The sequence below is a fragment of the Coregonus lavaretus genome, assembly GCF_964263955.1.
Source record: "Coregonus lavaretus genome assembly, contig: HAP1_SCAFFOLD_483, whole genome shotgun sequence".
Lineage (NCBI taxonomy): Eukaryota > Metazoa > Chordata > Actinopteri > Salmoniformes > Salmonidae > Coregonus > Coregonus lavaretus.
Window position 1 is genome coordinate 187050 of NW_028160694.1, and position 27951 is coordinate 215000.

A 27951-nucleotide genomic window follows, 5' to 3' on the forward strand; every position below is an offset into this window, starting at 1 on the left:
TATAATTATTGGTTTTATCTCTCTCTCTCTCTCTCTCTCTCTCTCTCTCTCTCTCTCTCTCTCTCTCTCTCTCTCTCTCTCTCTCTCTCTCTCTCTCTCTCTCTCTCTCTCTCTCTCTCTCTCTCTCTCAATTAATCAACACAACACATCCCTGCTGCTACTTGATGAGGTCACTAGGTGTTGTGTTAAGGCTGCTACAATATCACTGAGTTACACAGCTACTTTAGCTGTACTTTAGCTACAGCTTTTAAATGTTCTAAAACAGCATTCAACATGAGGCAGACAGCTCTTACTTTTCTCCAGTGTGTCAGCAAGCTCCTTCTGGTTCATTTTCCTCAGGACGTGCAGTGTGATCTTCAGAGCCCCCTCTCTGGCACTGCTCTCCTGCTTCTCATCTTCAGCATCCACCACTTCCTTATCCTGCTTCTGACTCTCAAAGCCTTCTGGGAGTTCTGTACTAAGAATCCTCTTTAACCTCTTCAGCTCGTTCTTCACAAATGTCATAATATTCTCTTCAAGCAACTGAAATAAATCAAGTAAATAAGTTAAGCAAGAGACTAAATGCTTTCTCATTAACACATTAATGAATGATTGACAGATCAACCTTACTTGAGGTAAACAAAAACAAATGTACATCACAGGACCACATACACTGAATATGGAGGCCAGGTCTGTTTGATGACTCTGGGAAGACTGACAACTGAGAATCTCTGACTCTGATCTCTCCTGTTGGTTTCTGTGGACAAAACATGATATTACATCTCCTCATCCAGGGAGTGCACACACACACACACACACACACACACACACACACACACACACACACACACACACACACACACACACTGTTTCAGGACTATGAAAATTGAAAAAATGATTAGCCTATGGATTATGAAAACAACCAAAATAAATGGGAAATTGGGAGAGGAGAAATGACTAGAGACAGTGTTGTTTAACTCACTGACCATGACCCATGAGTTCTTCTTACCTTTGTTCAGTAGAAAAGTATCCCTCTCTAAACACTATAGGTTCAATCATAGACTGGTCACTCTTCATGGACACACAGCTGGGTACAGGGGAGGCTGGTCTCTCCTGCTTGATTGGGCTTCAACACAACAGAGACAAACATTACATCTCTCATCTACTCTGAGCTCAGATGGGGAAACAAGAGTTTCATTCCAAAACACTATATATCCATTTTCAGAAATGTTCGTAAATTAGCTTTTATTGTTTAAAGAAATTATGAAAGAGATTGGTGTGTTTTTTCACCATATAATCATGGCATGGGGTTGTTCAATGACAGACATGTATTTGTTTAAAATCTATCACTTGATGGTTTCATTTCAGAGAGAAAAATAATCATGTTTTTTTGCAAAATGCTATATATCTGCCTCACTCTCAGAGAAATAAGTAGTACTACTAGGTTTAACACAGTAATAGTATATATCTGCCTCACTCTCAGAGAAATAAGTAGTACTGCTAGGTTTTACACAGTAATCATATATATCTGCCTCACTCTCAGAGAAATAAGTACTACTGCTAGGTTTTACACAGTAATAATATATCTGCCTCACTCTCAGAGAAATAAGTAGTACTGCTAGGTTTTACACAGTAATAATATATCTGCCTCACTCTCAGAGAAATAAGTAGTACTGCTAGGTTTTACACAGTAATAATATATCTGCCTCACTCTCAGAGAAATAAGTAGTACTGCTAGGTTTTACACAGTAATAGTATATATCTGTCTCACTCTCAGAGAAATCAGTAGTACTGCTAGGTTTTACACAGTGAAATGTGACCGACCGGCTCGATTCGGTCTTATGTAGCAAAATTTGAAATTGTGTTTTTTAAATTGGATAAAAGTAGAGACGCAGCTAGAAAAAGGTATATCATATACTATAGTTGAGGAACAATGGGGAAGTAATTCTGCTTTGAAAGATGATAAACTTGTAACCTCAATTTTGAGAAAATGGACTTTGAATGTTTTGGTTCACCTACTGGAGAGCTCTTTTTTTCTACAGTGGTGTTACTTTGGCAGATAATGTCACCCATCTAAATAAATAGTTTTTTTTTTTAAATATAGTTAACTAAATGTACGATGTTTTTGGTTTATGTCAGTTTCATTGTTTGTTATGCTCTAAATGGTTATTTTATGGTTGTAAGTGGTAAAATTAACTAGAAAATGTCATATTTTGCAATTCTGAGTAATTACTACTTTAGTAAGGACATACTTTATTCAGTACTACTGCAGTTACTAAATAATTCCAATAGATGGCAGCATAAGACCACAAATGACATTTCAGAAGGTTAGTTTAGTTTTCTCCCTGGATACACCACCACACCCCCTCACAGGAAAACTCCTGCACACGCTTTTTACTGTCCCTTTCCACACTGCTAACGCAAGAGGAACGACTGAAAAAGCATTTAACAGATTACTGTGAAATAATATAATGATGATTCATGTTTATTATTACCTGTTTATGCTCATGTTTTGAAAATAAACTTGATTACTATAACGATTATCAATAAGCCTGAACATTAATTTAGTCACCTCTGGTCAAGAAAAACTTATTTTCCTAGTACATTCATTGTCAGATTCATCAACCAGCAGCAAGCACTCTGCCTTCTAGCTCAAGCGAGGGGCCTGTTGAGGTACATTTGCTAACCGGGTGGGTTGCATGATGTAATTCATTGGTGGGCTGGAAGACGCACTCTTGTCTTATCTATTCCGAGGTTGTTTAATTGATATATTAGATATTTAACAATGCATGTATACTAGGGTTGAGGTTGGAGCATCTGACTAGTGATTATTTACCAGGGGTTCAACACCTGCTATAGTCACTATTTAATTGCTCTTCCAAAAGCATCACAGGCCTAATACGAGATATATAGCTAACTAAAGTAATGAGTGACCATCTTAGAAAATCATGGGACATATAGTATTTGGTTGCATGCTATTTTATGTCAATCATATTGCTGCTTGTAGCCTATAACTGATGCTTCATGGTCTTATGCTGCCATCTATTGGAAATATTTAGCAATTAAAAGTTATTAATTCACGTACAGACGTTGGTGAGGCAGCTGAGAAATAAAGTGTATTAGATCAGTCTCAAACCTGCCCCACGCCAATTGCTGGACCTTCACACAGAGGTTACTAGGTCACCCAATTCAAACCACATTTGAAAAATAAAACAAATGTGTCTTATTTATCAAGTGTTCTGTTTTGCAATTATACATATAATAAAATAACAACAAAATAATCAAAATGCTATTTAATACTATAATTGTATTTACTAAGAAAATATTATTACTAAAATAGTTTCTAAAAGTGTTCTAGGCTACCCTACCCTAGAATAATCCCAGTCAAAACTGTTCGCTGCTCTGGCACCCCAATGGTGGAACAAGCTCCCTCACGACGCCAGGACAGCGGAGTCACTCACCACCTTCCGGAGACATTTGAAACCCCACCTCTTTAAGGAATACCTGGGATAGGATAAAGTAATCCTTCTACCCCCCCCCCCCCTAAAAAAATAAAAAAAAATAATAATAATAATAATAAAAAAATAAAAAATAAATAAATTGTGAAGTGGTTATCCCACTGGCTATAGGGTGAATGCACCAATTTGTAAGTCGCTCTGGATAAGAGCGTCTGCTAAATGACGTAAATGTAAATGTAAATTAGGTGTTAGTGTGTAAGTAGGGTAAGAGTTTCTGTATAGCACTTTGTGACATCTGCTGGTGTAAAAAGGGCTTTATAAATACATTTGATTGATTGTTGGGTTTAGGGTTTATATGGCAAAAAACAGTATGGGTTTAAAGCTCTCTTGCTCCTCCCTGTGGCCGTATGTGGTTACTACATAACTCATTCATGCCACTTGCTAGGCTCATAATCTGAGGTAGCAACTGCGTCAGATCTACAAATCTATTAGCTAGACCACCCGATTAGACAACAATCACCCCATTATACCCATTTGGTTTGCAACTCAGTGAACCTGTGCAGCATTCGCTCAATTTGATGCCTACTGATGCCTATGAAGGAAGAGTTCGATGCCTATCAAATTACCCAGCAGCCACTTAGAAACAACAAGTCGTCAAAAAAAATGGTTATTTCTTAATTAAAAAATGTCTTTTGGCTGTTTAAATCGGCCACATCTTGAAAAAGAGGACAGGGACATGCGTTTTGTTTAGATTGTAAACTTTTTTCTTAAAACAAATATGGTTAACCATGTCCAGAAAATGTTTAATGTTTGATGGCTATTCGCCAGCCATCGCCTCTTAAATGGTGTCTCACCTCACTATAGGTGACCACAACATGTACTCAGGTGAACAGTGTGCATGCTCACCAAGTAGCCGTAACCTTGTTAATAAGAAGTTACCTGAGGTAAATAACAGGGTTAACGCTCACCAAGTAAACGTAACCTTGTTAATAATAAGTTACCTGAGGTAAACCTACAGGGTTAACGCAGGCAGGTCTCATTGATAACAATAGTGAAGCTGGTATTGTGACGCAGAACAATGCGCTGGGAATAGAACGTTCTGAAGGCGAGTCGGTATCACGGAGCTCAATAGAACTAATAGGAGCTGGTAGGGTGAAAAATGTCCAAACATAAGGCCTGTTTTTTCGCAAATACTTAATAACCAGGGACAGAAGGTGATATTATGAAACTGGGCTCCATGGCGGATGCAATGAACTAATTTTATCAGAAATAAACGTTGTAAAAAATGTCACTTGAGGCGCCCCGAAAATAATATTCAAAAGTTCAGTCCTTGGACACAGAGGGGTTAAACACTAAAGTTACCGTCAATCTAGTGAAGAGAGGAGAACCGGACAGAGGGATGGTAGGTAGCCAGCATCCGTCAACGAGAGAGGGAGAAGCCCTCCACGGTATTTAACAGGTGGAAGAAACAACCCGGGAGCTCGATCGGTCCACAAGAAATGCAGGCAGCCGGTGATGATGTAGTGGTAGCTAGGATAACTAGGATGCTGCTGGTAGAGTAGCTAGCTTAGCTAGCTGTACCGACTAGCTTGGCTAGCTAGCAGGTCGTTCGTCTGTCCATCGAGGATGATGACGAATCCGGTGAACCACAAGATGAAACAAGGATAGCGAGTGAAAAGGATCTGGCTACACTCATACTGTCACTGACCATTACACAAAAAAGCAAATTGAACAATAAACTTCGGTGTCTCAACACTGTAACAAACTCCGTCGTTGTTCCCCAACATCACCTCTGTCCACTCTGCGCGTAACTGGACAATATGCTTGGCGCCAAACCGTACGTGGACAAGGACAGTTCCAGAACGCGGACATGAGCAGAGCCACACAATAAACTAAACCCAGTCTTTACAGTGGCTTACATTAGTAATATTATTTTATTTATTTTTATATGTAAAACAAACATTCAACGTTTTTTTTATAACAATATTTTGAGATCTGGGCCCATATCCACAAAAGTATCTCAGAGTAGAAAATTGGTCGTATAAGTGCTGAGAATTAAGACATTTTACTCTTATGGGTATAATTGAATGCATAGCATTTTGTCTTCGGTTTGGCAGATTAACTGATGCTTATTTCTGAAGATAAACTCAGGTTTTCGCCCAGCGGCTAAGGAGTTGGAGCAGTGGCAGGAGTTGGACCTATGGCAGAAAGGTGGCTGGTTCGAATCACGGGCCGGGTGCTGGAGAAAACGGGCAGCCTTGATCTGACCACTGGAGGGCTGCTGGGTTCACATCCTCAAAACATTCACCTTTTGTTGACCAGAACTCTAGAGGTTCTTCTTCACTGAACCCAAAAATATATCTAACTTTTAGTGGTTCCATATATTAAGGAAGTGATAGAAGCCTTTTTGGTTCTATAAGGAACCTTATTTTCTAAGTGTATAATAAACACGTTTTTCTTTTGATTATTTAATTACCTACATCATGTTTTTTCAAGTTATCCCTTTGGAGCGCAACATCACGTTGTTAAAAATTGAATCATAAATTGGCCATGGCTATAAATTGGGCAATTGAAGGCATCTAGGGCGAAATATGTGTTCGATGAAAATGAACATTGTATGCAAAGTTGTAGGCAACATTATTGACAAGGGACACTGATGCCTACGATGCCAAAGCTATTTAGAGTTGTTAAACGGGTGTGAAGAGTGTGTTGGTATAACGGTAATATTGTCAAAATTCCGCTTGTAACAACCATCAGAATTGGTTAAAGAAATATGCATTCCATTATATTAGGCAATTATGAAGAGTAGGCAAAGTGGTCGTGTCGTGTGAAAATTCTATCAAATGTTTTACATTGCAACGAGTCCAGTCAGGGTGCTGCAGAACCCCTGCAGTACCTCCACTGACCCCGGATTGAGAACTCCTGATTTAGCAGATACTCTAATCCAGAGTGATTTACAGTAAGTGCATTCATCTTAAAATAGCTATTTATTTTGTAAATAAAAGTAATACATTCTTCATAATATTGTCATCTCACCTCTTAGCTTTGGTGTCATGTCCCCCAGAGAGACTCGATTTAGAGGCAGGGCCCCCCTCCTCTCTCTCCCCAGAGAGACTCGTTTTAGAGGCAGGGCCCCCCTCCTCTCTCTCCCCAGAGAGACTCATTTTAGAGCTCTGACCCCTAAACAGAGATGCAGCATGTTGGTTGTGGTTAACACAGTGACAACTAATTCTAGAATGTCAATTGTTCTCTTTTACTCATGATCTCTTAGAAATAAAACATTTACTAACAGACACATCCAAACAGTCAGGTGATTTAATTTAATCACAGGAACATTGTTACGTTCCTCAAGAAATAAAACATTGTCCCTCAAACAGAAGAAGGAACTAACAAAGAGTCACTAACAACAACCAAAACGAAACAGGTGGTTTTAGGAGGGGTTCTGAAAGACACTCATGGGGGTGTCCACTGGTGATGGGAAACATAGGCTTTCTGAACGCTTTGGGGCTTTCACCAAATTGTGCCGAAAATACCATTGATAGATTTGAGTGCTAATAAACAACATTTAGTTAGAATGTGGGGTTCGCTTTTTGCCTCCAGGTTCACTATGTTTTCAAAAACGATGCATATGTGGTATTATTTAGGATACTAAAGACAGAATATTATCATAGGCTACACTAAATAAAATACATTATTTAAACAACAATGGGAAGATTGTGTGGTTCAACAAAAAATAATTGTTCAAAATATGCCATTTAGCAGACGCTTTTATCCAAAGCGACTTACAGTCATGCGTGCATACATTTTTTGTGTATGGGTGGTCCCGGGGATCGAACCCACTACCTTGGCGTTACAAGCGCCATGCTCTACCAGCTGAGCTACATAGCAGGGATTCAATCTTGTGCCTATGTTGATGTCTGATCCCAATCCCCGTCCCTACCTGCTGAGCTACCATTCAGGGGCTACAAACTGGAAGACATCAAACTAAATGTGTAAATAAGGTGTCCAGTATAGAGGTCAGTGTTTGGAAAAGACTTTGCTTTGAAAAAAGCACCTGCACCAGGGAGAAATCAGTGAGATCTCTCACATTTTGCAACACATGGTTTGAAAAAGCACGAGATTAAACAAAGCTTCGGACGTCATTGATCATGTGGTAATGTTACTTCAAAAACTCTCCATGGCAGTGTTTCAAACACTTAAAAGACTACCTCTCCCCTCAGCCCTCAAGTTAAGTGGAAACTTCTGATGACGTATCATGACGTATGATGAGTGGACACTTCTGATGACGTATCATGACGTATGATGAGTGGACACTTCTGATGACGTATCATGACGTATGATGAGTGGACACTTGCAGGGCAAAGGGTGAGGGAAGAATGAATGAATTTTAAATGGACCGTTCTCTCTGCGTGGTGCGTGGGAAATGCATGTTACATCTTCAGAAAGGTGTCACTCGTTTGTCCCACGGTTGTTTTCAGTCACCATAGCGACCGTTAAAACACTGGTAAGCCTAAATTCCATCGCTATCGGGAAACCGGCCCAGAGTGACTTACAATACAGTTGCTGTATTGTAGTGTATTTTAGCTTTTAAGACTTGATTTGCCCTAACAACATTTTTTTATGAATTATAATCCACATAATAATTCACATTTCCTGTTGCTCCAGGATAATCTTTCTACTGTGAGAAACTGGGTCAAATTATTATGTGGATTAAGTGCATTTATCTTAAGATAGCTAAGTGAGACAACCACATATCACAGTCAAATATACAGGATCCCATTCCAGCTAAACATTTGGATATATAGCGTTTTGCGAAAAAACACATCTAAAATCTATTAATAAAAAATCTGATATCAGTAACGCTTTGAACACACCGACTGCGTTATTGCATTTTGGTACCAGAAGTACATTCATTTCCAATGGAACGCTGCGTTTGCCTTGCAGCATTGCGTTGCAGAGGCAGTTGCAGTGCGTTCTGTTTGGTGCGTACATTGGATTTATCGAACGTATGCGTCAAACTGTGTACATAGACGGGTTGACAGAAATGGTAGCAGAAAGTGAATGTTTAACTTTTGTTGCACACATATTTAGATGATGCTGCATACTATTTTGCGCAATGAAGCAGTCGGTGTGTTCAAAGCGTAATATTTTAGGTACCCATAAGCAATAATTTGAAAAAATTGTGGACATAGAGTTTTGGAAATGTACTTAATAATTCTTATACAAAACTGTAATCTCACCTCTTAGCTTTGGTGTCATGTTCCCCAGAGAGACTCATTTTAGAGGCAGGGCCCCCCTCCTCTCTCTCCCCAGAGAGACTCATTTTAGAGGCAGGGCCCCCCTCCTCTCTCTCCCCAGACAGACTCATTTTAGAGGCAGGGCCCCCTTCCTCTCTCTCCCCAGAGAGACTCATTTTAGAGGCAGGGCCTCCCTCCTCTCTCTCCCCAGAGAGACTCATTTTAGAGGCAGGGCCCCCCTCCTCTCTCTCCCCAGACAGACTCATTTTAGAGGCAGGGCCCCCTTCCTCTCTCTCCCCAGAGAGACTCATTTTAGAGGCAGGGCCCCCCTCCTCTCTCTCCCCAGAGACACTCATTTTAGAGCACTGACCCCTAAACAGAGATGCAGCATGTTGGTTGTGGTTAACACAGCGACAACTCATTCTAGAATTTCCATTGTTCGCTTTTACTCATGATCTCTTAGAAATAAAACATTTACTAACAGACATATCGAAACAGTCAGGCTATTTAATGCAATCACATGAACATCTGGTTGTGACATCTATTCTCCATGTTAACTGTCAATAATAATAATAAGTCACTGTTTGTTAAGGTAGTTATAGACAGTGCAGCAACACAAGGCCATGTCTCACACTTACAGTATTTGTATTAATTAAAAGTAGGCTATTTATTGTCTTTCAATCTGAGAATGTAGACAGAAGGGCTAAAACGGGCATGATTGATCTGAGGGGAAATCATTGATACATTCAGAAAGTATTTTTTGCAACAAGTAAGAGATGTTATATTATGTAAAGTAGGCTAGGTTATAATATAAACTCAGCAAAAAAAGAAACGTCCCTTTTTCAGGACCCTGTCTTTCAAAGATAATTCGTAACAATCCAAATAACTTCACATATCTTCATCGTAAAGGGTTTAAACACTGTTTTCTATGCTTGTTTAATGAACCATAAACAATTAATGAACATGCACCTGTGGAACGGTCGATAAGACACTAACAGCTTACAGACGGTAGGCAATTAAGTTCACTGTTATGAAAACTTTGGACACTAAAGAGGCCTTTCTACTGACTCTGAAAAACACCAAAAGAAAGATGCCCAGGGTCCCTGCTCATCTGCGTGAACGTGCCTTTGGCATGCTGCAAGGAGGCATGAGGACTGCAGATGTGGCCAGGGCAATAAATTGCAATGTCCGTACTGTGAGACGGCTAAGACAGCGCTACAGGGAGACAGGACGGACAGCTGATCGTCCTCGCAGTGGCAGACCACGTGTAACAACACCTGCACAGGATCGGTACATCCGAACATGACACCTGCTGGACAGGTACAGGATGGCAACAACAACTGCCCAGGAAAGCACCAGGAAAGCACAATCCCTCCATCACTGCTCAGACTGTCCGCAATAGGCTGAGAGAGGCTGGACTGAGGGCTTGTAGGCCTGTTGTAAGGCAGGCCCCTACCAGACATCACCGGCAACAACGTCACATATGGGCACAAACACACTGTCGCTGGACCAGACAGGACTGGCAAAAAGTGCTCTTCACTGATGAGTCGCGGTTTTGTCTCACCAGGGGTGATGGTCAGATTCACGTTTATCATAGAAGGAATGAGCGTTACACCGAGGCCTGTACTCTGGAGCGGGATCGATTTGGAGGTGGAGGGTCCGTCATGGTCTGGGGCGGTGTGTCACAGCATCATCGGACTGAGCTTGTTGTCATTGCAGGCAATCTCAACACTGTGCGTTACAGGGAAGACATCCTCCTCCCTCATGTGGTACCCTTCCAGCAGGCTCATCCTGACATGACCCTCCAGCATGACAATGCCACCAGCCATACTGCCCGTTCTGTGCGTGATTTCCTGCAAGACAGGAATGTCAGTGTTCTGCCATGGCCAGATAAGAACCCGGATCTCAATCCCATTTAGCACGTCTGGGATCTGTTGGATAGGAGGGTGAGGGCTAGGGCCAATCCCCCCAGAAATGTCTGGGAACTTGCAGGTGCCTTGGTGGAAGACTGGGGTAACATCTCACAGCAAGAACTGGCAAATCTGGTGTAGTCCATGAGGAGGAGATGCACTGCAGTACTTAATGCAGCTGGTGGCCACACCAGATACTGACTGTTACTTTTGATTTTGATTCCCCTTTTGTTCAGGGACACATTTTTCAATTTCTGTGGAACTAGTTCAGTTTATGTCTCAGTTGTTGAATCTTGTTATGTTCACACAAATATTTACATATGTTAAATTTGCTAAAAACAAACGCAGTTGACAGTGAGAGGACGTTTCTTTTTTTGCTGAGTATATAATAGCGGTTTGTTAGTGATATGCAGATGGGGGTCTATACCTCAGCTATAGCCTACATATCCTAGATGACCAGCCTAAACCTGTTCAGATCAGTTCCCACAACGTTACAGGCCTACCAGTAGCAGGACAGAGCATGTAGCCTAGGCATGATATGTTTCACATTTCCAACAGAGACTATCAGGTTGTTCAGCATGATAAGTGATCATATATCAAACCTACTCTGACTATTGAATGTCTGTAAACCACCTAAACTTTCTAATATAATAGTTCTATGTAGCCTAGACTTACCAGAGTCTGCCCGTCTTTCCTTCAAATCAACACATTTATCCTAATTTTAATGTTGCAGAGAAATGTGTCCCACAGTTTCAACAGCCATTTTGTAAGTGCGTAGGCTACAAACATACTTTTAATTTCATTTGAGGAAACTGGTGCGGCCGCCTGTTTTCTTGCAGATGAAGTAGCCTCTCATAGGGAACTCATTCAACCAGCCTAAACAACAGTAAATAAAATATGTCAAATGGTCAAGAAACAATGGTGTAAAGAGAATTTTGTCCTCCTAATATAGCCATGTACATTAAAGACAGGTATATTGCTACAGATGTAGGATCTTAATTTGAGCCGGTTTGCTACAGCAGGAAAATAATCCTGAAGCAACACGACATTTGAAATATTATGTGGATTATAATCAGTCTCCTGAGTGGCGCAGTGGTCTAAGGCACTGCATCACAGTGCTAACTGTGCCACTAGAGATCCTGGTTCGAATCCAGGCTCTGTCGTAGCCGGCTGCGACCGGGACACTCATGGGCGGCGCACAATTGGCCCAGGGTAGGGGAGGGAATGGCCGGCTGATAGAGCATGGCGTTTGCAACGCCAGGGTTGTGGGTTTGATTCCCACGGGGGGCCGGTATAAAAATGTATTCACTAACTGTAAGTCGCTCTGGAAAAGAGCGTCTGGTAAATGTAATAATAAATTGACATTTTTCAAAAGGGTAAGGTGGAAAAATTTAAATTACAAACTTCAGAAGCCTTTTTAACCCTCAAATACACAACAAGTTTTAGTTCTCCTGCAACAGGCTGATTAAATTAAGATCCTGCATCTGTACAGAACATGTCTTTATCTAAACCAAGGCATTATTTGCATTATTAGCAATGATGTTGCAACTGTCAGCTGCTGTAAACCTATGTGATTGGATGTTATAGACCCCCATCTGAACAGTTTCTTTCCCCACGCTGTAGCCCTCACCAACTGGCCATCTGGCCCATAGAGACTAAAGGACTATACACTCTATGCTGCTCACCACATCAAGCCATCTCTGAACTGTACACTACCATCTGGTCCATAGAGACTACAGGACTATACACTCTATGCTGCACACCACATCAAGCCATCTCTGAACTGTACACTACCATCTGGCCCATAGAGACTAAAGGACTATACACTCTATGCTGCACACCACATCAAGCCATCTCTGAACTGTACACTACCATCTGGTCCATAGAGACTAAAGGACTATACACTCTATGCTGCACACCACATCAAGCCATCTCTGAACTGTACACTACCATCTGCTCCATAGAGACTAAAGGAATATACACTCTATGCTGCACACCACATCAAGCCATCTCTGTGTGGGAAAGTATTGGGAAGACAGAAAGATAACAGTGAATATGAGACATGGGGGAAGGTATTGGGAAGGTAGAAAGATAACATTGAATTTCCCCCAAGTATCGCAAACAGGAAGTAAAATTAGTCACAAGGTTGTGCTAACTAAAGTAGTGTTGCAAAAGCCTTTCCACCCCACTCTTCCCCATCAGTCTCAAGAACAGAACATGTGGTTTAATGTAGAAACTATCTACTTCTCTTTTACCAGAACAGAGACATTTCCCAGAGGAGGCTGGTGGGAAGGGCTATAGGAGGACGGGTTCATTTTTAAAGACTTTTGTTTTTATCTTTTTACATTTTAGTCATTTAGCAGACGCTCTTATCCAGAGCGACTTACAGTTTGTGAGTGCATACATATACAGCTGGGGAAAAAAGTATTTAGTCAGCCACCAACTGTGCAAGTTCTCCCACTTAAAAAGATGAGTGAGGCCTGTAATTTTCATCATAGTGTCAAAGTTGCGTCAATTCAAATCTGGTATCAGGAACAAAAGAGGTCAACACGACTTCTAAGGTATACTAGTTATTTTAATTAATGCAAAAACCTTCAATGGTAAATATGATGTTTCGTATATACGGGCTCTCTGACATGCCTCGCAGGACATTCCAGAGAACTAACTCATTGCTCTAGAAACAATACCCAAATACTCTGACAGAGGAACTTTCCCACTTCTCTGCTGGCCAATTAGAGTAAAGACTTGAGCGTGTTTTAAACTATCTCAGCCAATCCGTTGATGCAGTGGTTGCTCTCATCTCCTCGGCGCCATTTGTTACACACTTAATCCAGGCACAAGATTATCATAACAACCTGTCATAGTGAGAAGAGCCAGCTCCCTTAGACATCATTCCCATGTCAAAGGAAGACTCATAGATCACAATGAACCATTATAGTCTTGTATTTGAAGACACAATCCTTATCTTCTCTTCACATCAATCACAGCCTTGCCAGGTGTCACAGCCTACATTAGCCCAGTCAAGAATGCATTCTTTCTAAGTTAGTCATCCTATCAGTTTAGAAGAATAATAAATCCCTAATAGTCCCCCTTTTCACACCACATAAGGTGTGATTCAAAAATAAGAAAACACAGATCTTCATTCATTATAATACAAAACAAACAAAAAATCACACTTTTATTAATAGGCCATTATGATACTAAAAAATGCAAACGCTCAGTCCATCTACACCCCACTTGCAAATTGTTACCAGTCACCAAGGAACTTCAAACCATCACATAAGAAAAGACAAACATTCACATGGTTAACTTGATTAATAAAGCATAAAACACAGGATTAATAGAACACAAAACATAAGACTATTAAAACATAAAACACAAACAGAGAAGTATATTTTGGCCCCCTTTAGACACCCTCTAGTGTCACTCCACCAAGCCTGGTAGGTCATATCCTCCATTCCTATGTTGGAGTCCAGGATTGGGCCGTATCTCACCATCTGTGGGAAATCACCTTCTCCATCTCCTTTCTCACCAAACCTCAGACACAGGAAATAAGACAACATCCACAAAGAACAAGTATACCCATAGAAGCTATAACTTCACCCAGAATAGTTACAACAATAGTTTTCCATTTATCAAATATGTTATCAAACCAACCGTTTATGGAGCTATCAATATCAGAGTTCTCAGCCAGTTTGTTCGTCAGTGTAGTTACTCCCCTGAAGCTCTTTTGTCACTGACCCGTCCGGTGCTATATTGTTTGAGGATGAAAATACAGCACATAGATCCAAACAGAACACAAACTCCGCCCCTCTCAGCCAAAAGCATATCTAACGCTATTCTATTCTGCTTTGTCATTAAGATAGTTGCCGCTGTCTGCTCATCTAATCCCTTTATTGCATCACAAGTGTGGTTTATAAATCTTTGCTGGTTATAGTAAATATAATTTATCCAATCGAAGTTTTTATTAATTGTTGACCAACAAAAAATACTTGATTCAAACTCAACTGTGGTCTGATTCCTAGCTTTGAATTGTTCTGTAACCTCTCGAGGTACTCCTATCCCATCACAGGATCCTTTCATCAAAGGATCCCAGGAGGAGGTCCTACTTTCTATTTGACAACTCACCAGTCTCTGACACATTTGATTGTTTGCGTATGTAGGTGAGTTCACAATCAGTTATCACCACACAACCATCAGATGTCAGCACGGGCCTGGTTTTGGGTCCTACAATCCTCTGTCTGCAACAAATAGGAGAGATTAGTCATGTTCTCTTTCAGTTGTGATATTCTCTGTGTAGGAGCACAGCTAAGATGCCCTACTCTGTATCCTATCTTACTAGTCCTAGAATAACAATTAGAATCCCCTGAGACTTCAAACGTATGCAACCTAGGTCGGAATGACTTTGTTATCGGGGATACTGATAGTTCAAGTTACTACAAGACTCTTTCACCACATTCCCAGGTGGTTTGCATGGGGATAAACCTGTTTTTGCGTACTTCAGACATTCAGACAGTACCTACCCTTCTATGGGTCGCACTGCCATTTCTGGTAATTCCCTACCCTCACAACACTACACCTGTCCCCAAACTGTATATGGAGATTTACATATCCCCCACGCTCTCGATATGAGCAACTACATAGTCCCAGGATGTACACGGCGACACACATATAGTGATGTCCTCCCCTAAAGTCCCTAATCTTCCCCTTTCCCTACGTCTAGCTGTCTCCTATGCCTTCATAGACTGTGCTCAGGTATTATTTTATCAACTTGTTTTAGGTTAACTACTACTTTTGGCTGAAACAGGAGGGTTTGAGTGTGTTAGGAATATGGCCCCCACAATCAGACAGCTACCTACCGTCAGGAGACCTGTGAATCCCCACCCTTGCCCTGAGAACATGTCAGACGCCAACCCATTACTTTACCTTCTACCAAACTCACACAGGGATGATCAGACAGGGTAAGGGAATCTTCGTTAAGGAGGCAACCCCCGAACCATAGTGGATGATCGGATCTTTCTCCTAACTCTGTGTTTGTTCATCAGGTGTAACTGGGTTTACCTTTTTGCAGTGTGTGACATGCACCCAGATTGATCTAATAGGACTTGATAGGGCCCTTCCCAACAGGCCTGCTTCCAGTTTTTCTTCTTTTAGGGACTGGATCCACACCCAGTCTCCTGGTGTGATAGAGTGGGTCACCTTCTCCTTTAGTTCACCTGTGGGGCACAAAACCTCTGACATACGGGTGTGGTTAATAAACTATCTTCACACATACATGCTCAGCTCTCAATTTCTATTGTTGTTTTTTCTTTTTAAGTATTTTTATTTAATTCTATCAATATTATTTAATCCTATCACTCCCCCTTTTTGACACATGATTTGCCCATGTGTCAATATTACCACCTTTCTAAACCATTTCTTATGTAATTTATCATCCTATTGCCATGCCTTTCATTTTTTAGATTATCTTTTGCTCCTTTATTGCTCCTCCCACTTCCTTTGTCTTTTATGGAAGCTAAATTCAACTTTCATCCAGTTCAGAATCAATTAGTAATCCAATCAATCAATCTCTTATCTTATAAAAACACTTATGTTTAGTTCAAACTCTGTTCTACCCAGGCTCTCCCGGGCTTGACCTGAAGACTAATTGTTGGACATGACAAGTCTATTTCTTAAGTCACCTAAGTCTTCTGTCTAGCAACAAAGAATAAAAATCTCTATGTTCATGATTAACCCAGTTATATCTAATAGCCCACCAAAAAACCTCATCATCTTTAAATCACTACCAATGTCATATCCCTCGTAACTCTCTACCATTTGAATAACATCCCTTATGTATGTATGCCTCCTTAGAGTTCCAAATTACTTTACCATGGGCTGCCATTGCCTTCCCATAGATAAGATCACTTAATTTACCCGTATGCAGTACATAATGGAGTACGCTAACTTTACAGCACTTTATCATTACCAATAAGCTCATCATTTGTTTTTATTTTAATGGTTTTGGCATTTAAATATAGCAGTTTTCCTGGATGAATTTAACATTCGCCCCTCCTGTGTTATAGTGTGTCCTAGGTAAATGACCTCGCTCTACCAAAGTTGAAGTTTCTTTTTGTTCACTTTGTGTCCCTGTTCTGCCAGGAAGGTTAACAATTGGATTGTATCCCTCCTTACATCCCTCCTGAGTGGGATTAGCCAATAGAATATCATCTACATAAATTAACATTTGCGTCCTTCCCTATGTTCAAACTTTCCCAAAGTCTTAGTTATAGCCTGGTCTAAGATTGTAAGACTTTCTGAGTAGCCTTGAGGTATCCTAGCCTAAGTCCATTTCCTTCCCTGAAAAGTAAAGCCAAACCACCCCTGACTATCCGGATGAACTTGGATACTAAAGAAAACATTAGCTAAATCTATCACTGTAAAATAGGAGTTCTCTGGTTTCAATTGGTTCAGCATTGTATGTGGATCTGTACACATTGAACTCTGGGAATGATATTTCCATTAAACTAACTGTAAGTCCATGACCATCCTCCAGTCGGCGCTAGGTGCCTCCTTTCTAACAGGAAATATTGGAGAGTTTCATTGTACCTCATCTCCAGGAATTATCACCTCTCCCTTAAGTAAATGCTCAAATGTAGGTGTTATCCCTTTTATTGCTTCTGGTTTCATAGTATATTGCTTTTGGTATGGTCTATTATCGAATCGAGGAATCACTTGTACTGGAGCTACCCCCTTTATTAGTCCTACATCTGTTGTCCTTGTGACCATAATTTGAACAGAATTGCTGCTAACTCACCCTCCTGTTCCTGAGTTAAGAAAATCTCTTCCTGTCATCCGTTAAAACTTATCTCCAGATGGACACTGGGCTGGGTTTTTGCTCTCCCATTTAACTTTATTCTATATCTCCCAGTGGAGTGGCCATACTGATCCCCATTTGGTGTATTCTGCCAGTCAGTAATGTTCTTCCCTTGTTTTATATATTTACCTAGTGATAAACATTCCTCTGAATGTTCTTTCACTAGGACAACATGGGGGCTCCACCTTTCTCTGTACAGCCTCTGGCTCTGTGAACCCATTTTAACCCAATTTGTAAAAACAACAATCACAAATAGCCAGGCTTCACTCAATTTGATAGCTCACTTTTATGACCTAAATTCTGCCTAACTGAGATGAGCTAATCTCTTTCTCCTAGTTATATTCTAAAGATGGTAGTACACACAAAACATGATAGATATTCCCAGTCTTAACCCATCAATAATTGTTTGTATCATTCTAATTCCTCCTAACTAATCCATTAAACCACTCAAAATTCCTCGAGTATACTATGATTATTTAATTGATTATCCTAACTCTGCTACATGTGATCTCATCTCAAATAATCGATTTATCAATTATTTATTCAACTCCCTAGGAAAACCTGTCTTCCCTTCCATCGTTCCTGTCCTCCCTGTATATGTCATATTTGAGTTTTTAGCCAATACAATCACAGTTACATCAAATGTTCCCTCATTTAATGGTATTTTCTTCCTAATATAACTTCCCTGAATGAGATTAAATCCCCTGTCTTCCTCTACTATCCTTATATCATTACTGGATCAATGATAATAACCGTAACAACTATCAACAACAATTGTAATAACTAATTCACATTAAATTGTGTCTTTTTTCTGATTATGCTACAATTGTAGCCTATTTTATCACCCCAGTCCAAAATATAAGTTTATGTAACAAATCCATAACCCACTACAGGCTTGCGCCATTCCCCAGCACAACAGCCAATGCATACTTTCATCCTAACCAAAATAAATTATCGTTTCAAAATGGTCCATCTATCTTGTATTTCCCCGCTAACCCATTTCAGTTCGCTATTCAATGTATTTAACTGTTCTCTCTGATTATGCCCTAATTAATAAAACAAATACTTGCTATCGTTGGTCAGCATACGCTTAATGACATTCTTATCATCTGAACTATACTGTCTCTCACCCTCCCCTTGCTCCTTCGGGGAGAGCGCATGGTAACCTTATTACATATTTTCATAGACTTTTCTAGAATACTTCTATTTAAGCTATCTAATTCAACCTTTCACATAGTAATCTAGGTATATAGCCCCACTGCGAAAGCTTTGTCTACTGTCCCTACCTGTGTTCGAACCAGGGACAACGCCAGTCACTTCACACCATCTGCGATGCTCTCAAAGTAACTACTTCCAGTTCATAGAGCAAGTGACGTCACCAAATGAAAATCGCAGTAGCTTTCACCTCAGCAAAAAACTATCTCTCTCTTTGATTCCCTATTGTATAATTAAGTTTTTCTATTTACCCCCTAAACACGCTCGCTACAAATAGTCCATTCAACATTACCAAACCAAATACTCCATCGTACCCATTCAATCAACACATCAGCCGTGGAATTCACACTCATAAATTCAGATTATTACTCCATGCCTTGAAATGATAAATAGATTTCCACTAATAGTACCATTAATGATCTCTTCTTACCCTCTGACACAAAATGAAGTTCCCTCACTGTACTACGTTAGCTCTACCATGATAATTAGTTCAATTTAACCCTCTATTTGTTTTGTACTATATTATACATTACGTCTAAAACAACATTACTTATGGTCAGTTTATTCCGCCATCATATTATCCAACAACGCCACAATCTTAAACTCATATGGGGCGGCCGACAGTTTAGTGACCAATAGCGCCGCGCCAACAACCGAGAGGTCACCGGTTACAATCCCCGAGCCGACCAGGCGAAAAATCTGCCGATGTGCCCTCGAGCAAGGCACTCAACCCCAATTGTTCCCATAAATCGCTCTAGACAAGAGCGTCTGCCAAATTACCAAAAACGCAAATGTGAATATTCTCTACTCTCTCACCCAACGCACGTCTACGCTCGGTGAGCAAGTTTAGAACACTCTCTCATCAGAAACCCACATGCGTTCCCAGCCATCTCCCAGTCTTTTCATGGCTCCAAAAGCCACACTTTCGCTCTCTCCAGCCCCTCCCCTCGCAACTCTACCTTTTTGAGGAGCTGTGAGGAGCTGCTTCTCGTCCCAGCGCGCCTCCAATATTCCGCCGTTACTCAAAGTACTCCAGTCCATTTATTTAAATCAAATAATTCCCACCTAATTAGTTAAAGTTTGTGCACGTTTATAAACCGAATTATTTCGGTCTAATTGTTTAACCAGTATTTTGCACGGTCAAACATCAAACGTTAAATCAAATAATAAACCAAATAGCCCAAACCAAGCACCTAAAACCAGTATTATTCTATGTCAAACATCAAACCTCAAATCAAATACTAAACCGAATTGTTTCGACACAACTATTCAAAAGCAGTATTATGCTATTTCAAACACCAAACGTTATATTTCAATATATCAATTCAACCGTTTTAGTTCAGTCACACAATTCATCACTTTAGCTTTATGTTCCCAATTGTTTTTAACGGGTTATATGGTTTAAGCAACCACAAATCCAACAGTTATTCCCAAATTATACCGTTTGGACAGCCACAGACGTCTTAATATACAGGTTTATTATTTTTTAATAACCCCTATTCACTATTTTATTTAGTCTGTGATCATTCGCGCACTCATGCATACAACAACACCCAGTGTCCCCCTGATTCTAGCTGTATCTCGCCCTCTGATACTTGTCAGTAGTGTAACACTATCTAAAATTTAAGTGCCCGTTATGATCGTAGCCGTATCTCAGTGGATATGTGCCACAACGTTACACTTTGATCAATTAACCCCTGTATCTCACAGTTACACCATTTGTGCTCCAGAGTTTTCAGTATTTTTCTCAGAACCTAGCCATATCTCTTCTGGATATGTGTCTCAGAAACAATACTCAACTAAAATTTTTGGCGTTCCTCTAATCCTAGCCATATCTCTGATGGATATGTGTCAGCAGCCAACGCCCTTAGCCAATAATTCCCTGTGTCTCACAGTTCTCACCCCTGGTGATCCTAGCCTGGAGACTTCAGTATTTTCTCAGAACCTAGCCATATCTCTTCTGGATATGTGTCAAAGAAACAATACTCAACTAAAATTTTGGCGCTCCTCTAATCCTAGCCATATCTCTGATGGATATGTGTCAGCAGTCAACGCCCTTAGCCAATAATTCCCTGTATCTCCAGTTCTCACCCCTGGTGATCCTAGCCTGGAGACTTCAGTATTTTTCTCAGAACCTAGCCATATCTCTTCTGGATATGTGTCAAAGAAACAATACTCAACTAAAATTTTGGCGCTCCTCTAATCCTAGCCATATCTCTGATGGATATGTGTCAGCAGTCAACGCCCTTAGCCAATAATTCCCTGTATCTCACAGTTCTCACCCCTGGTGATCCTAGCCTGGAGACTTCAGTATTTTCCTCAGAACCTAGCCATATCTCTTCTGGATATGTGTCAAAGAAACAATACTCTACGGTACCAATGTTTTAACATCGCATTCACCAGAGGTTTACATGTCACAATATTGTGCTTATCTACTCATAATAGTTTCATAATTTAGTTCACTTACATCAGACAGGTGTTTCACAAAATTAATTTGGATAAAGCCAATTTGCAGATCTTTGGTTATTTAACAACAGGTATCTGCTTACCTTTGTAGAAGCCCGGGCAGTTTGTGAAACACACGGTTCGATTAAAGAGTTGACCAAATGGGCCGGAAAGTATCCAGCGAAGTCCCTTCTACCAGATCACGACGGGTATCACCAATTGTCAAAGTTGCGTCAATTCAAATCTGGTATCAGGAACAAAAGAGGTCAACACGACTTCAAAGGTATACTAGTTATTTTAATTAATGCAAAAACCTTCAATGGTAAATATGATGTTTCGTATATACGGGCTCTCTGACATGCCTCGCAGGACATTCCAGAGAACTAACTCATTGCTCTAGAAACAATACCCAAATACTCTGACAGAGGAACTTTCCCACTTCTCTGCTGGCCAATTAGAGTAAAGACTTGAGCGTGTTTTAAACTATCTCAGCCAATCCGTTGATGCAGTGGTTGCTCTCATCTCCTCGGCGCCATTTGTTACACACTTAATCCAGGCACAAGATTATCATAACAACCTGTCATAGTGAGAAGAGCCAGCTCCCTTAGACATCATTCCCATGTCAAAGGAAGACTCATAGATCACAATGAACCATTATAGTCTTGTATTTGAAGACACAATCCTTATCTTCTCTTCACATCAATCACAGCCTTGCCAGGTGTCACAGCCTACATTAGCCCAGTCAAGAATGCATTCTTTCTAAGTTAGTCATCCTATCAGTTTAGAAGAATAATAAATCCCTAATAATAGGTACACGTCAACTATGACACACAAAATGAGAAAAAAAAATCCAGAAAATCACATTGTAGGATTTTTAATGAATTTATTTGCAAATTATGGTGGAAAATAAGTATTTGGTCACCTACAAACAAGCAAGATTTCTGGCTCTCACAGACCTGTAACTTCTTCTTTAAGAGGCTCCTCTGTCCTCCACTCGTTACCTGTATTAATGGCACCTGTTTGAACTTGTTATCAGTATAAAAGACACCTGTCCACAACCTCAAACAGTCACACTCCAAACTCCACTATGGCCAAGACCAAAGAGCTGTCAAAGGACACCAGAAACAAAATTGTAGACCTGCACCAGGCTGAGTGAACAAAGGGAGATTATCAGTGGTCTTGTATGTCTTCCATTTCCTAATAATTGCTCCCACAGTTGATTTATTCAAACCAAGCTGCTTACCTATTGCAGATTCAGTCTTCCCAGCCTGGTGCAGGTCTACACTTTTGTTTCTGGTGTCCATTGAAAATTACAGGCCTCTCTCATCTTTTTAAGTGGGAGAACTTGCACAATTGGTGGCTGACTAAATACTTTTTTCCCCCACTGTATATATATATTTTTTTCATACTGGCACCCAGTGGGAATCGAACCCACAACCCTGGTTGCAAACGCCATGCTCTACCAACATCCCTGCCGGCCATTCCCTCCCCTACCCTGGGCCAATTGTGCACCACCCCATGGGTCTCTCGGTCACGGCCGGCTACGACAGAGCCTGGATTCGAACCAGGATCTCTAGTGGCACGGCTAACACTGCGATGCAGTGCCTTAGACCACTGCGCCACTCGGGAGTTAATGACAGTTTTTAATGACAGATCATAGAAACATGCTGTTTTCACAAACAGAAAAGTATTCTATGCCTTGTTACCCGTTGTTTTCACACCTATTCCCAACTTAATCTGCCAAGACAATGCACCACTAATGAGTCTCTCTTTCCTCACTGAATAAATGACAAATGGATGAATGGGCGATAGTTTTGCACCTTACTTCACAATTGAATTTAAATTAGGCTTAACTGAATGATAAGGAGGGTGCAGATGTTGAATTCATTTAGAACAATAGTGTAATGATGAGTTTGTGTTATGCCTGTTTATCAGCAGCAAATCATTTGACCACACGCCTTGTGGGTTGATACATTTCTCTTTTATGTTTTACTTTGTAAAAATAAACTGTTACAGGTCTGTTTTATTTACTATAAGTCTATTACTAATCAAATGTATTGTGGGAAACGAAAACATGCTATGTGTTGCAGTCAACACAATCTCACACTCAATCCATGCAAATATGCACAAAAAGCATGCATTTTTGTGTGGCTGATTTTGTGTGAAAATACACATTTTTGTACGACTTCATTCATAGGAAAATACATTTTTGGGGGGCGAATTAAGCCATACAAAAACGCACAAAATCTGCTAAAATACTTTTTGTACTTATTTGCTCGAATTGAGTGTGAGATTGTGTTGCAAAAAGTAGGCCTTTAGAATTACGCAAAACATATCCTTGACTACCGAAGTTGATGAGTGACAAACAAATGATGCCAGTCAGCCTCACAGCCGGCCCATCAAAACTACACCTGAACTATACCTCAACTCATTTCACACATGATAAGAGTTAGCCTATAGACCAGATTACATTTACAATAATCTGATGAGTGACAATATTATCAGTTGTCAAATTGTACATGACGAGATGGACACATCTTGTAATTGACAGATGCAGGGAAAGGAGTATCTCTTTATCAAATCCTCCTTCAGAGTCACATGCAGGTAAAACATTGTGATTTCTATATAGTGCTGTATCTGAAAGAGCATATTCTGCAGTTTCTATGACACTTACCTTTATCAAATAACTCTCCAAATTCAAGAGGTGCAGCTCTATTTCCAAATGTCACTTTTTTCACCAACATCCCTGCTGTTCATTCATTTAGCACATGACCACTCTAGTGCCAGCATTGCTCTGGCTACTAAGCAACAACGAGTAACATAATATTCTGTCGTCAATGGATGAATGGCCAATAGAAACCAGATAGAAACTGATAATGGTGCATGTGACTTCTGTTTTGGTTAGCAGCGGATGTTGAAACCAATTTACTCAGTGTCTTTCCATATCTGGGGAAAGATTAAACCAGATCAACCGAGTGAGCGACTGTCTGAGACTGTGGTTTTGAGACACGTGAGCCCAAATAAAAGACACAATGTCAAGTCAGCAGGTCCTGCTCTCCCTCTTCCCCAAGCACCACAGCTCTCTCTGGGGAAAAATACACAATGTCAAGACAGCAGGTCCTGTTCTCCCTCTTCCCCAAGCACCACAGCTCCCACTGGGGAAAAAGACACAATGTCAAGACAGCAGGTCCTGCTCCCCCTCTTCCCCAAGCACCACAGCTCCCACTGGGGAAAAAGACACAATGTCAAGACAGCAGGTCCTGCTCTCCCTCTTCCCCAATGGGTGGTCCTCTGTAGCTCAGCTGGTAGAGCACAGCGCTTGTAACGCCAAGGTAGTGGTAACGCCAAGGTAGTGGGTTCGATCCCCGGGACCACCCATACACAAAAAAAAATGTATGCACGCATGACTGTAAGTCGCTTTCGATAAAAGCGTCTGCTAAATGGCATATTATTATTATTATATTAAGCACCACAGCTCCCACTGGGGAAAAATACACAATGTCAAGACAGCAGGTCCTGCTCTCCCTCTTCCCCAAGCACCACAGCTCCCACTGGGGAAAAAGGAGACACAATGTCAAGTAAGTAAGAGCGGACGGAAAAAGTCCCATAAAAACTGTGTGCAGGGCAACCGATTTGTTTGTGGGGCTTGCTCACACAAAGCCCCGAAGCTGTGTGCTGACTGTGGATCTGAAGCATAAAGAGAAGACGTGATTGGTTCATGTGTAAAGGCGCGGTACAGTGTCTGATACAATCAACACATTATTGTTTTTACATCTTGTCATGAATATATTAACACAAATATTTATTCATGGAATTAATCCTTTACAATTGTTCATGCACTGGTGCTTTTGTTTAGGAATACAGCAAATCATTTCACCTGAACACCTGGCTAGTTATATTATTATTATTATTATTATTATTATTATTATTATTATTATATTTTTCATTCTACTTTCTCAAAATAAACTGTAAATTGACTTTATTAAGTACTATAACTCTATTACTAATTGAATCTACAAATAAAGTTGATCAGATGGATTACACTGTAATGTTTTTATTGTAAGGGAAACAGAAATAGGCTATAGGCCTTTTTTTTATTTTACTTTGTAGAATTAACTTTTTTTTAAGTTACAAAAAATATATATTTCCACAAATATTTCTTCATGCAATTAATCCTTTACAATAGTTTATGCACTATTTATCAAGCGTTTATTTATCAACCATGTTTGCACACCTTGCTCTAGTGCAGGGATGGGCAACTCCAGTCCTCGGGCCTGATTGGTGTCACACCTTGCTCTAGTGCAGGGATGGGCAACTCCAGTCCTCTGGGCCTGATTGGTGTCACACCTTGCTCTAGTGCAGGGATGGGCAACTCCAGTCCTCGGGGCCTGATTGGTATCACACCTTGCTCTAGTGCAGGGATGGGCAACTCCAGTCCTCGGGGCCTGATTGGTGTCACACCTTGCTATAGTGCAGGGATGGGCAACTCCAGTCCTCTGGGCCTGATTGGTGTCACACCTTGCTCTAGTGCAGGGATGGGCAACTCCAGTCCTCGGGGGCCTGATTGGTGTCACACCTTGCTCTAGTGCAGGGATGGGCAACTCCAGTCCTCGGGGCCTGATTGGTGTCACACCTTGCTCTAGTACAGGGATGGCCAACTCCAGTCCTCGGGGCCTGATTGGTGTCACACTTTTGCCCCAGGCCCAGCTAACACACCTGACTCCAATAATTAACTAATCATGATCTTCAGTTTAGAATGCGATTACTTTAATCAGCTGTGTTTGCTAGGGATGGGGGGAAAGTGTGACACCCCGAGGATTGGAGTTACCCATCCATACTAGCTGAAAGGCCAGACGGTTCTAGTGTTAAGGACTGGTAGATGGGTGTTGCTCATGCATTCACTCATGCTGACCGGCTCCAGTACTTTGTTCTTGACTAAAGCGTCCAAGTCAGCCTTGATTTCTGGTCTGATAGCATAAGGTACAGGTCCTGCTTTCAGAAACGTTGGTTTGCTGTCTGGCTTAATGCTAAGCTTCCCTGTAATGTCGTTCATACTACCCAGCTGTCCATTAAAGACTTCTCCATGTTTCTTTAAGATGGCAGGTAGGTCTGTGTCTCCATGTGTCATTGTATGCACTGATGGCCAGTCCAGTGTGATTTTCTCCAACTATGAACATCCCAGTAGTGATGCATTGTCTCCTTTCACAACATAGAGTGGCAGCTTTTCAGTTTGTCTGTTTACCTGAACTGTGACATCAGTGATGCCTCTCACAGCGACAGATTCACCTGTGTAAGTCTTTAACACGAGGTGCGCTGGTTGAAGTGGAAGGTGTTTAAGTGTCTTTTTTCTGACACAAGAGATACAGCTGCCCCTGTGTCAATCTCGATACCCACCGGCTGTCCCTCTAGCAAAGGGGAGACATAGTAGCCGTGCGGCCCGCCAGGAAAAAGTCAGGATTTTCAGTTTGACTTCCTGGTCTGATGAGTCACTCACCTCAGTGTTCTCTTACTCAACAGTGTGAATATGTCTATGTGTCTTTCGTTGGAATGCCTGTTTCTTGTTTCCCGTTTTTGTGATTTCTCTGTTCTCTTTTTGTTTCTGGAGATTGTCCGATGTTGCCCTTTTTACCACAGGCTGGACAATCCATGTCCTTACACCAGCATGTGACTTGAATTCCCAGTCTCTGATTTTCAGTTGAAACTCTGTTGAAACTTTTTATTTATTTTAAAGGAACACAGACAAGAACAAATAGCAGCAGGAATGGTTATACAGCTAGAGACACAATATTGTTAAAATTTATATCAGAACAAATAGCAGCAGGAATGATTATACAGCTAGAGACACAATACTGTTAAAATATATATCAGTATATTATGGAAACTAGTTATTGCAGATACATACAATTATAATAAACCACATATACAATCACCCACCTCAGCTGCATCAACTCACCCTCCAACCCCTCCTGGGACCACCCCAACCCACCCTCCAACCCCTCCTGGGACCACCCCAACCCACCCTCCAACCCCTCATGGGACCACCCCAACCCACCCTCCAACCCCTCCTGGGACCACCCCAACCCACCCTCCAACCCCTCCTGGGACCACCCCAACACACCCAACCTGATCTCCATGAAATTAAATACTAAATCAAGGTACACATTTGCACAAAAATTATAATGAACGGTCAATCTGTTGGGTAAAACCCACTACAATAGTTATTTTATGGTTTCAGCTGCAATTGTTGTTTGGCTAGCCCCATGGATCCTAGCAGTGGATAGTTCTAAATAAATTATATCTATAAAAGTGCTGATCCAATGAGGTATGGTGGTTGCCATCTTAGTTCCAACATCTTTTTAGCTGCTGTCCAACCTGACAACATTATACGTCTTTGCTGTAATGACAGTGGTGAATTATCATTCAGTAATAACAGTTTGGGGGAACAAGGTATGAGGATACCTCTTTCCAAAACATGTCCCCTGGTCACTCCCAGTACATATGATTAAAGGAGCCCAAGGCACCTTGATTACATAGATCACACAGAGGAGCGGTTGTGATTTCTATTAAATTATGTTTTCTAGGTGGAAGGTTTACCCTGTGTATGAGATTAAAATGTATCAGCTGATGATTAGGATTGTTAGATGAACCCACTATGTTCCTGATTAACTCAACTGGTGAGCCTCTTTAGCAGCTAGTTCCATGGACACACTGATTCCAATGTCCTTTGCCAAGGTCAGATGACTTTCAGTCAACAGTCTCTTTTGTGTAGCTTCACTCCGTAGCCCACATACTAGTCTGTCTCTAATGATGTCATTTAGAACAGCATTAAACTCAGTGTTCTGGTAGTTTCT

The 27951-nt window shown here is 40.9% G+C and overlaps 1 protein-coding gene across 1 annotated transcript in view; it reads left to right on the forward strand.

Annotated features, from left to right (window-relative positions):
* Positions 1-27951, forward strand: part of LOC311121542 (NACHT, LRR and PYD domains-containing protein 3-like) — a 220119-nt gene that overhangs the window by 96299 nt on the left and 95869 nt on the right. The window lies entirely within an intron of this gene.